Source organism: Acartia tonsa, chromosome 9, assembly GCF_053477335.1.
Source record: "Acartia tonsa isolate MP-2025a chromosome 9, ASM5347733v1, whole genome shotgun sequence".
Taxonomy (NCBI): domain Eukaryota; kingdom Metazoa; phylum Arthropoda; class Copepoda; order Calanoida; family Acartiidae; genus Acartia; species Acartia tonsa.
In genome coordinates this window covers 10,092,290-10,105,604 of record NC_137268.1, presented here as the reverse complement: position 1 = coordinate 10,105,604, position 13,315 = coordinate 10,092,290, and the positions used below count along the sequence as shown (strand labels likewise).

General features: G+C 29.9%; 1 protein-coding gene across 1 annotated transcript in view; it reads right to left on the bottom strand.

Moving 5' to 3' along the window:
* Positions 1-13,315, bottom strand: part of LOC145328186 (uncharacterized) — a 155,503-nt gene that overhangs the window by 32,264 nt on the left and 109,924 nt on the right. The window lies entirely within an intron of this gene.

The window sequence follows — 13,315 nt, the reverse complement described above, 5'->3', positions numbered from 1 at the left end:
CTTTCCACCGGATTCGAATGAATACGAGAAAATTTATTATTTTACTCCTTTGAGTTTGCTAAAACAAATACTGTTTAGACAATTTAAAAAGTATTTTATACAATCCCTTTTAATGATTTAAACTTGTTTTATTTTAGGATTCATTTTTTATAGAAATGCAAGGATTAAATGTGTGTTTGGCACAGCATAAATAAATCTCCCATGACTGTAATTTGCAAGGAATAAAGTTTGCTAAATTTAATTTTGCAGTAATATAACCACTATTATAAAATAGAATCTTTATCTAAAGTGGTTGTATGTGCAAGGTTAACAAACAAGTGTAGCCAAAAAAAAAAAAAAGCCAGAAATTTATCAAAAACGTTTTGAATGTGCACAAAAGAAGCCCCACAAAGTCTTTTACAATATTGTAGATAAGAATTGTTGCTAAACCGCGTCACAACTAAAGTCAAAGACGTTCGAATATTTATCAGATTAGTGACAACTTACAAGTGACATGACATGACTTGGGGGAATACCCTTACTGTCACTAAGAGGGCACAACTCATTACTATGAACAGAAAGGGCTTCCTGACAAGGTTAGGACGATTAAATTGATTTAAAATGTTAAAAAAAAACGTTTGAAGTTTGCCCTTGCAGTACTCATCATAAACACAAAATAATTCTGAAATGTATTTTGTAAGCCGTTTTGTTTTAACTCTATCTATGAAACTGGTGGTTAAATTTAAAATTTGTATCTAAAAGCTGCTTATTATTGCAATATAACATCAGATCTAAAGTCTATTTTAGTTTAAAATGATATTGTAACATTAAAACATTAAATTGTCCTTGGAACACGAGGGTAATATAGAAAATAATGTTATCAGTTGCACCCATTAAAAATTACAAGTACAGGTCCTGATCACCTTTAACTGTCACATTTAGATATCTTTTCCAGTATGGCTTCAAAACCACTGGATTATAACCGGATCCAGCCATACTGAAAAATCATATATAGCTTTGTATGACAGACAATTTTCCACGAATATTAAAATAAAAATCATAACATTAAAATCAGTTTTGTTAGCTCGGGCGTTCTGCCTCTCGGGGTCTAACAAAACTGTTTTACATCTTATATTTTTTTAATTTTAATATCCACGGAAAACTGTCCATAATACGATGAGATAAATGACTATTCTTCTCTTAAATTAGTAGGGATGGAGGGGACTTTAGACTGTAAGTTACACTGGTACCCGAAGTTCTATAATAAAGACAACTTCTAATTGGTTGGCTTAAGAACTGTAAGTTCTTTATCCAATCCTGATTGGTTGTTTCAAACTAGCTGTGTCCATACCTTTCAACCAATAATTTGTATCTATTAAGAGTCATGTGCGCTGGTCCCTTGATATTTTAAAACTAAATTAACAAGAAAAATCACGAAACCTTTACGAACAAGATTTTAAACCTTTTTGTCAAAGCTTAGCCCCTACGGTGATCTTATAGATAAATAATTTACAAAAAAAAAGGATGACAACATCCATAAATGCAGTGTTAAAGAAATTAGGTAATCGGCAAAAACATATATAGTTGTGCCTTATCAACATATAAATCTTCACGTAAAAATAAAGTTCTGTGACACATCTGTTATTAAATCTTTGTTGTCAAAATAACTTCAAAATCAACATGACAAAAATTAACCTAATAATTTTCTGTAATGATTATAAAGAGAATCTACACTTCTATGACTCTACCTAGTTGTTACAGAATCCTCATGCGAATAGATAGAATGAAAATAAATTCATAGCTATTAGATACGGAAGGATCGACATACCCTAAAGTTAAATATCTTCTCTTTTAAAACATTTGTAAAATCTTTTGGACATTTACAAATAATAAATGTTCTTTAAGCATGTTTTAGAAATAATCTAACATTATCAGGAAAAAATCTACATGAAGACATGAAAACTCAGGGTAAAGAGTAACACATAATTTGACAATAAACTGATTTTAACTCAAATTCTTAAGTGTAAAATTCTGCCTTTGATAGTACTTTATCATAGGGAGAAATGGAACATTGGGCGCTGTTTATTAGAATAGTCCTTAAAGTTTTATTTAACGTATTCGTTAGCCTAAAAACTTTGGGGACTTTTATTTTATTTTGATTTGTTGGTTAATCAAGTTAAGTATCCAAACGTTTCAACCACTAGTTGTAATCTGTACAAGAGGTAATTTTGTGTATAAACATTGGGGATGCACATCAATTTATCGGCCATTGTCTTATTTCTTTCGATCCCTGATAAATTGTAGATTATAAATTCCATAATTAACATAATTGTATTATATAGATTTTAACTATAATTTACTTTATTATGTATTATGTATTATGCTATTTAAATTCTAAGTAAATTAAATTGTATTTTATTTATTGATTAAACAGCAAATAACCCACAAAAAATCGCGTAAACTTGTCTATAAAACTAATCAAAATATTTATTTTCAAGTATGGCTTCTAAACCGATTAATATCCGCAGGATTCGAACTGGTTCTCAGCAATATTGAAAAATCGTGTATACCATCGTATAACAGACAATTTTCCACGAATATTTTAAAAAAATCATACAATTAAAACCAGCTTTGTTAGCCTAAATAACAAAATTCGTTTTAATCGTATAATTTTCATTTTATTATCCGCGGAAAGCTGTCTATAAAACGATGCGATAAATAACTATTCCATCACTAGATTTTGAAAATAACAATACATGGAAATAACTAAAATCTATTATAAATACCATTACTATAGGGTAGGTAATAGATCTAGATGATAATATTAAATAGATTACTTATATTGAAAGCGTAGTTTTTCTATAGATTTGCTTTTCCTTAAGAACGTCCAAGCTTTCCGATTTTTGCAGGGGGTAGGAGGGTAAAAAATCTAAAGATTACTGCTTTATATAATAGCATTATTTTATGCTTAAGGAGGGAGGAAGGAAGGGGTGATTAACCCCTAAAAAAAGTTTGGACGTCCTTGTTTTTCCATGAAATTAAAATTTTATCACATAAATTTAAATGAACCTGAAAAACTTATAAATTATATTTTAAATGTAAAATTAAGCTTCGCTTGAATTTTACGATTTCATTCTTGTTAGATAAATTTATAATATATTTAAATTTGCGCAACGGACTAATGGTAACTCTACTTTCTCTAACTGTTAGAGAACCCAGGGATCTAAAGGGATAAGACAATGGCCGATAAATTGATGTACATCCCCGATGATGATACACTAAATATTTCTTCTGTAAGTGATAATTTGTGGTAGAAACGTTTGAACACCCAACCTAATAAAATAACCAATCGAAATTCAATATAATTGTTAAGCCAACGAATAAGAAAACGTGAATATAAAATTTTTTGACTAGAGTAATAAACAGTCCAATATCCCCTACCTCCCTGGTAAGATTCACTCTCATAAATCTCATTAAAATTCAAGTTAAATTGAAATTTTGTGATGCACCTACTAGTATTGTTCTTATAATAAATCTTATCTAATTAATGTACCAGTGTGTTTATTAAGATCTCATAAACATTTGAACTGATCGGTCTATAATTTTTAGAAAGCTTAAAGTTTTTCTTACGTATGTTTCATGCTAGTTTTCAATGAGTGAGGGCTTTAGATATGGTCCCAGACAAAAAACATTCCCTTGCCTTCTAAAAAAGGATTTGCTATATTTTTTTGTGATGAGGAGAGTAGTATTAGATTAACATTCAATAATAATGAAACACCAAACTACTAATGTATATATAATATACGTATATTATTACTGGAAAATAATTGTCGTCACTTTAGGTCGCTAACATGGACATCATTTATTGGTCAGTTCGTTTATTCAGTAGGGGAGGGGATATGGTTGATAGGGGGATCGCTATTTTAGCCAAATGCAAGTTTCACTTTATTAGGGTACACGATAATCTGGTGTAAGATCCATGTAATGATGAATACATTTAACTACTAGAGTTATTTAATAAACTATTTGTACTTAACATGCAACATAGGCTTGCTAAACACAATTGTAAATTTTAAGATGCCCATTTTCATTACGAATTCCTTTAGCATTGAAAATTATTACGAATTTTAGCATTAAAAATTACAACTAGGAAATTAAACATTCTTGAGTTTAGTTGTGCGCTACATTTCTCTTATATTTCTATACGGTTTTATCCATAGAAATGAATTAAAAAATATATTTGTATATCTATAATACAAAGTAGCTTGATGTCTATCCGTCTGAAGCTTAAGATCTCAGTAACCACTGAACCGATTGGGCTCTACTCTTCAGGACTATTCCTACTGGTCCTGTGGTGGTTTTAAGCTATTTTCAAAAATAAAAATCCCCCCCCCCCATAAAAAAAAAATTGTTTTAGGCAGTTACTTCACATAAAAAGGTGGCACCAGAAATACTTTATTTTTTTAAAATTACCTCTTGGAGCAAACCCCCTAGAGGTTAGGGGTGAAGCCGCTAGTCTGATAATAAGGTAACATGGTCTGTTTGTGTCTGTCTGTGTATGTGTCTGTCTAAACCAAAGGATCCCTGTAACCGCTGAACCAACATGGTTCTCATTTACAGTGTAGCTTCTTTTTATTCTTGCAAACAATTAAAGCTGTATTAAATTTTTTAACATCTTTAAATATAACACAGATTTGGCCGAGAATTAAACCTATACTATCTCCTAGTCAACTAGTGTACGTGTTTACATATAAACGCACAAGAAAAGTGTTGTCCATAGAAAGTCCGCACTGAATTATCCAACAACCCTGGGGCATATTGTAAACTATCATGTTGGTAAAACAAAGAGAGGGACTTGTCTTCTGAAATTTTTTTTGGAACATAGCAGACTAATTCGAAACAGACTTAAAACACGCTAAAAAAGACGAAGTCCAATCTGTACCACTTTTGCAACACCTTTGATTCCTTTAACGTAATAAAAATGAGGGATTCTCCATCTATTTTTTTTAGAGGTTTTCACACTTCTCCTCTCATCTCCCTCACTTTATGACGTCATAGGAATCAAAAGTGGTACAGATTGGGCTTCGTCGCTAAAAAATATTTTTGGTAATATAAAACTACTGCTTTTCCTTCATTAAAGAGACAAATACAATAGAATGACCTTTCAAACAAAAATGTCCTTTGGCCTCATTAACAATATCTGCAAAAATATAATTTACAATTTTTATAATAATAATTTTTTAAAAATATGTTATTAAGAATAAAATCCATATCTGTGTTTAGAACATGTTCTGTAATACATTACATTTTACATAAAATTATAAATAATATTCAATGAAATAAATAGATTTAATACTTGACCTCATAGATATTAACCTCAGTAATAGATTTTATTTGACAGATATCTATCAGTTTATTGTATTCTATTGAATTTTGGTCTAATATAAAGTATTTAAATTGTACAATTATATAGAACTTAAATACAGAATACTAAGGACATACTTACATTTGTAGGACTTTATTATAGAGATACTTCGTTAATAACATTGTGCCTTGTTGAAATAAGAATCAGTATAACAAAAATCATAAGATTAAGATAATGATATCCCATTAAGAATTGTTGTCCAAAAGGTTAAATTTTAAGTGACGTACGAGCAAAGGTCATGCAATTAACGTGTTGATTATATTCTATGTGTTGTTTTTCAGAATTGTTTTCGAATGATAAAATTGTTTAACAGTCCCTTTAAGAAAAAACTTAAAATTATGTATCAGTCCCTTGATGACTATGAACAATAATATAGAAATATGGCCCCTTTATAAAGCACATAATTTTGACGTATCAAAGGGATAATGAGCCGAAAATTTGCTAATTACAGTCCCATACGTTATGTTATGTCTTAAAAAGATTTTTTTATATATATTTTGCGGGTGTTTCCTCAGAACATCTAAAAACTTTCAACCATTGGATTTAAAAACAAAATATTGAAAAGTAATTTGTGTATGATCTAAAATAAGGGATATACATAATTTGATAATAGACAGGGATCTAAAGGGTTAAGACAATAATCGATAAATGTATGTACATCCCCAATGAGGATGGACTAATTACCCCTTCTGTAGATTAAAATTAGTGGTTGAAGCGTTTAAACACTCAACTTAATAAATCAACAAATAAATATCTAATAAAAATCCTCAAAGTTGTTAGGCCATAGCAGAAAAGTTTAGCTTTGCCTACAGTTTAAATTGGTTATATCGCATGGACGCTTTTATTTTGTATGTTTGCAAAAAGCCAATTTAATTCAAAAAAAAGTTTGAGAAGAGAATGTTATTTACAGGAATAAGGAATAGTTTTATAGTATTATTTTCTGCAAATTTTCGATCAATTAAAATAAATTATAATGAAACAAAAAATGGCTACCAAGCATTACGTGTACTAAATTTTAAAAAAATAATAATTTCTGTATTTACAGTTTAAATCTTAGGAACACAAGTTTTTCTACTTTCGTGACAAATCATCCTTGTTTTATAATAAAAGAATTTAAAACCTAAGTAATTACCTAAACTCATTGCTACATATTTTGCTACATTGGGCTGTTTATTACACCAGTCCCCAAAGTTTTTATTTGTTGGTTTAACAACTTTAGGGAATTTATTTTGATGGTTGTTTCATTAAGTTGAGTGTCCAAACGTTTCAACAACTAATTGTAATCTACAGAAAGGGTAATTTTGTTTATTACAATGGGGATGTACAACAATTTATCCCCATTGTCTTATCCCTTTAGATCCCTGCATATTTTGTTAAATGTACAAACTAATGAAGGCTTTAGGGCTGGTCTTCTATTATGTTATTTTGAATTATGATTTTTTATATATTCATACACAATGACAAAAATATGTGTTTTACCCTTTTGGCAATTTTTAATTCCTTTTTTGCAGCAGTAATTAAAAAAAGTTTTTAAATTAATTCAAATTTTAAAAGTGGAGCCTTTTGAACTAAAAAGATATTTCGCTCTACGAAAATTATTTTACCACAATTTTTGTATAAAAAAGTAGTAATATTTCCTTTTCCAGTATGGCTTTGAAACCGACAATTATCCACTGGATTAGAACCAGATCTTGGCAAAACTGAAAAATCATGTATCGTATCAAAGACATTTTTCATCAATGATATAATAAAAAATATAATACAAATACCAATTTATTAAGCACGGGCCTTTGGCCTCTTGGGGACAACAAAACTGGAAATAATCTTAAAATATTTAATTTTACCATTCGCGGAAAGCTGTCTTTATACGATTAACAACATAATAATTATTAGCAACATCATATTAAATAATAAGCTGTAAAAAATTACAATTTGTCTCTATAGTAAACTTTTAAGTTTGGTAAGAACTTAACTTAATAACTAAATAAATTATAGATAATTCTAATGAACCAACTCGCGTTTGTTTTTTAAAAGCGAAGCTTTTCTATAATTAGGGTCGGTCCGTCCGTACGTCCGTCCGTCACGGATAGCTTTTTTCGTTAATTTAGACATGTTAGAATTGTCCTATCGATTTCAAATTTTGCATGGTGATTCCTTTAGTAGTTAGGTACGATTTAGAAAGCATAGCAACTCTATAATCATTACCAAAATATCCGTACGTCCATTTTAAACATGTTGATTTTTTTACTTTTTTAAATAGCTTTTTTTGTTAATTTAGGCATGTTAGAATTGTCCTATCGATTTCAAATTTTGCATGGTTATTCCTGTAATAGTTAGGTACGAGTTAGAAAGCGTAGCAACTCTATAATCATTACCAGAATGTCCGTACGTTCATTTTAATCATGTTGATTTTTTTTACATTTTTAACAACAAATTTTTATGTGACCTATTTATCCGATTGGTCTGATTTTTGGTATACTGATTCCTGGGACAACAAAGTACAATATTATAAGCGAAGCAACTCTATAATCAAGTCCTAAAAATGTAAGTATGTCCATAATCATTATCCTGTATCAAGCAGTTTTTCAACAAATTTACCTACAATTTTGCTTTGACTCTTATACATTCGCATTCTGATTATTCAGTTCTGACATTATACAAGTGTTAATGTCCGTTTGTCCTACCGTTTCAGAGCTTCGCTTTTATGGATGTTGTCATTCTTGTTCGTTGATGTTGCCACCAAAAACACAACAAAATAAAACAACCTGCCTGAGGCCTCCAGTTTTTAAAATCGAACCTTTTCAAAGTTTTGGATCTGTTCGTATGTCCTTGTGACGCGACGCTACTCACAGCGCCAGCCGTAAATTTAGACATTATAGAATGGCCCTATTGATTTAAACTTTGTGTTGACATTAAAATAGAGCAAAGGAACACTATAACCAGATCAAGAAAGTGTGTACGTCTTTTCAAATATAAAAATTGCGCTATTTTGAAAAAATAGAATCCTCTTATAAATTTCAGACTAGGTATTGATTCTACAGACGATAAAGCATAAAAATTCTATCATTATCGCGAAACTGTCAACAATCATTTTTTTGTAGTACTTTATTAAGCTTTGCATCTCTATATGTTACCATCCTTGTTTTCAATGTCCACAAAAATACAATACATAGTTTATATATACGTGACTCTACAATAGATTACAGTATTTGTTTCTAATTACTTTTTATTACAAAATTTGGCTTAAATACTGGAAAACAAGATTAAAGGTCCCTCCCTCCCCAAAAACAAAATGAACAAGGAGTGAAGAGTTCATAGAAAGCAGATCAACACCAAATGAATAAAAACCAATAATATTTTTCATATGAAACAACGTTCTTTCTCTAGGAGTCTAAACTTTACATGTTGTAACTTCTATCTTTAATAAGACCTAGGAATTTATGATTATCTTATGCGCCTTCAATCGCCTTAAATGTTATACTGTTGTCTTTAACTTGACGCGATTTGGGTCGTTACATAGCCCCATAACTATTAGACTGTATACTGGCCTGTCATTAGTAGTTTAGTCTGTCTATTGGCCTATCATTGGTCATTTGTATTGCATGATGTATTTTTTATAGGCTTCATTATATGTATATTGCATGTCATCTATGTATTGGCATTTAGTAACCAACGTTTGACCATTTTTGGATATTAATATAGTAGCTATGCAACAAAAAAGCCCCTATGTATTCCCGTATAATAAAAGATTTTAGTAAAAAAGGCCCCACACACACGCACCAACATTATACATCAATATTATAAATTATGCCCAGTTCAATTTGAAGTAGCGCAGCTACTTTGTAATTATTATAGTCTGTCAGTATGTCTATACGTCAAATATCAAATATCATTTAAACTCTAAGCAAATGCAATCTCTTTCTCTCTCTCTCTTTTCCACTCTTATTTTCACATGCTATATACTATGTTTAATTTAAATTTTCTATTCACTAAGACAGTTTAATTTTACAATATCATGAAAATAAAATATTTTAAACTTTAATTGTTGTACTACCTATGGACATTATTGTTCTTGTACTGTTTTGAAAGTTATTAGTCTTGACATATAATTAAACCTTTTTTTCTAGGGGTATTAGGCCTCTAGCTATTGGTTTTATTTGAATAGTAAGAAATTAGCCAAAATAATCATGTAAAAATTTAACTAAAATTTTAAAAATGAGATAAAGAAAAGATAACAACATAACATTTTAACAAGACTTTTATTACGGCGATCTAAATGGTTAATACAATGTCTGATAAATTGATGTACATATATCCCCCATGATGATACAGAAAATTACCCCTTTCGTAGATTACAGTTAGTTGTTGAAACGTTTGGATACTTAACTTAATGAACAAACCAATAAAAATTTAGTACGGTCCCCAAAGTTGTTAAGCCAACGAATAAGAAAACGTTATTGTGAAAGTTTGAGGACTAGTGTAATAAACAGCCCAATGTCCCATCCCTCCCTACTTTTTAAAACATTTATTTATGTTGAAAGGCACCAAAAAACTTTTCATGATTTGAATTTTTTTAAGTTTAAATTAAACACAACATTTTTCAATAGTTTGGTTAATAAAGGCTTTTGGTTTAATTAAGCAATATCTAAAATGTAAAAATAAAAATTACACCAAAAAAAATTGAGCTGTTATCATATAATCATACTATTAAAATGGTTTTACCTTGTAAAATAAGAAATTAAAATATTATTAGGTTAAATTCTAAAATTATTATTAGGGTTACATATTCATTTATATCTATGTATGGCTAAGGAAGCCCTAACTTCTGGGCTAACATAGGAAATTTTATAGGATTTGACCCATTAATTAGGGTAGTTATCGCCCGTTAGTATGTCACTCGTGTCAACAACATTTACAAAATGATATTCATAAAATTCGACATAAAATATTGAAAGTTTAAGTCTTTGGGACTTTGCAAAAAATGTTGTAAAGGGATAGTTTCACGAAGTGCATTTTAAAAAAAATAGTGAACTGTAAGTTTTTTCTATTTTAAATAACGTAGTAGTGCATAATATAAAGTTATTGATTAAAATTAAAAGATTTGACCAGGGATTTTCCTTAAAAAATGAGTTTTTCATTTTTATTTTCAACTTCGTTGCATGTTATATATGGCAAAAACTTTTTTGTCATAAATTCAACTTTAGATAGCATTTACTAGTTAAAAGAACTTCAAACTTTTTATACGACAAAGAATGACCAATAAAATATTTAATATAGTACTTAGAGTAGTGATCTTTTTATATGTCCTAGTAAAATATATTAGGCATTGGATAGGTATGATTGTGATAAAGAATTTTAACATTGATCTGACCGAACTTTTTTATTTGACAATATCTAAAAAAGTTAGTGATTTGCAACATAAACTACATGAGAATGGTCTTTATATATATATATATATATGATTTAACATAGAATGAATAACAAAAAGTTATAGGTAATACACTGTGTTTCGTAATGATACTCTTCAGTTACAATAACATTTTATATATACAACATATATATATATATATGTTGTATGGTTAGTTGGTATTTCTGCGTGAGATAATGTGTATAATGTAAGTAAACCGGACGGTTTTCTTTATTTTTTAAAAAGAATCTATAGAAAACCTATATAATGAACCGGACGTTATTTTTCATGTTTTTTAAGTAACTTGTCCCAAGGGGAACCCCTGTTCAATTTTTTTATAACTCTTGTGAAATATGTGAAAAAAGATTCTTTGATATTGGTGTTTTGGCTATACATATTTGGAAAAAAATAGACCATTCTCATGTAATTTATGTGGCAAATCACTTTAACTTTTTTAGATATTGTCAAATAAAAAAAGTTTGGTCTGGTCAATGTTAAAAATTCTTTAACATATCATCATATCTATCCAAAGCCTAATATATTCTACTAAGACATATAAAAGTTCACTACTCTAAGTACCTTAACTCTTTAAATACACTTCGTAGAACTATCCCTTTTCCATCCCAATTTTATCCTAAAAATAACAGTTCATGTTTTGTTTTGAGCTAATAATTCAATTTAATGCCAGCGACAAGGATACCAATTCTCAAAAATGCAGAATCATAAAAAAGGCCTTGACAATAAGAAGAATTATGATGTCTGTCTTTTTATCTTTACCATTAATATCTCACTCACCGTAGGCCGTTTGGATTTTCCTTTTCAGAAAAGCTTTATATTTGTTATTATAAGTTTATCAAAATTTCAAATTTACCAGCTCATTTAAATGTAATTAAGACATTTCAAATATTAAAAAAAGGTGGGATGATTTTTGGTAAGGGGATGTTTTCACAGCATGCACACCCCTATATTATAATCCCACTATGATTTTTAAGAATTTTTCTCTCTTTCGCACATTTCAAAATAAGACATTACTTTTTACCCTATAAAATTTAGAACCAGTTTTGTAACAACTTTTTAGCGACTCCAGCTTCATTACGGGCAAAATTGATTTGTTCAACTTCAGCTTTTTAGCACAACAAACCAAGATTTTACAGTAAGGAAGACTACAAAAAGACACAACTACTTAATAATTATTGAAAGTAAACTTTAATATTTTTCATACAGGTATTATTGTATTTTTACTTCGCTAATTGATATAATATAATATCATTGTAGGGGTGTTTAAGAACAGCCTAAAACCACTCCAACACTTAAATCTAAAAAAAAAAGAGTAGCAGAAACCTAATCTTGGACCTATGTGAACCTATCAGTTCAGTAGTTTTATTTTATGTAATAGGATAACCCGTCTACCTTTATTAGTTGCCATGAAATAAAAACCCAGTTGACAAATTTTGAAACAGTTATGGATCCCTAGGATTACAGCCCGAGTATTTTTACTTAGTAATTTGTTTTTGTAAAAAGTTTTACAAAGTCAAGGGCGTGCACTGGGTTGTTAACAATAAGAAAATATGGGGAGTGTGGGGTGGGAATAAACCCCTCCATCACTTCAGTTTAAATCTTTGAACCAACCCCTTCCCCCCGCCCCCCTCCTAGAACCCGCAAAAAATTATCATTCTCTTCCTTGACTACTTTCTATATCTTTCGGGAATAGTCCCTTTCGTGGCATCGCCCCTTCAGGGGCGATTCGTTGTATTTTGAAAATGGCTTTTGATAGGTTATTTTAGGTTAGGTTAGGTTATATTGGGTTAGGTGATTGCCCCGCAGGATTAGAGCCCCACGCAGGGGCTAGAAATAGGAGAAAAGCTACTGTAAAAATAGGAAAACTCGCCCCGTAAGAGGCGTTGCCACGAAAGGGACTATACTCTATCTTTCTATATCCAAAGAGGGGGGGGGGGGGAGGGCATTCTGTGCACCACCATGAACAAATCTATGCACGCTTGTGTTCAAAATGATATAAAACATATCCAACCAAATATCAAATATTTTTAAACTTGTCTTTAGAAACAAAACATTATAACATGAGTTTTCAGTTGCAGTCAAAATAAAATTAGGCAAATCTCAAAAAAAAGTAAAATACTGAGTTATTTTTGGTCATAGCTCCGTGAAAATTATTTTACCTATCTAGGTCAAAACTGTTGACATTCTGTATACATTTGTTGGTGTTTAAGGCATTGAACAAAAGAGGCCAAAGCTAGCATAATCTTAAATGGCTTTAACAATAATCAGTTATGTCGACTAAATGTGTTATCAAAAGTGTTCAAGGCTGACCTAACATCGGAATAATGATAATTTCGGTAATTTTACTTAAATCTAAATATTAACCAAAGACCTTCCCCCCTCCCTTTTTTAACAAAAAAAATTATCCAAATCAGTAATCTTTACTACAAGAAACCTACATACATTAAAACCAGTAACTCCACAGAGTCGTATGTTGATAAAATAGC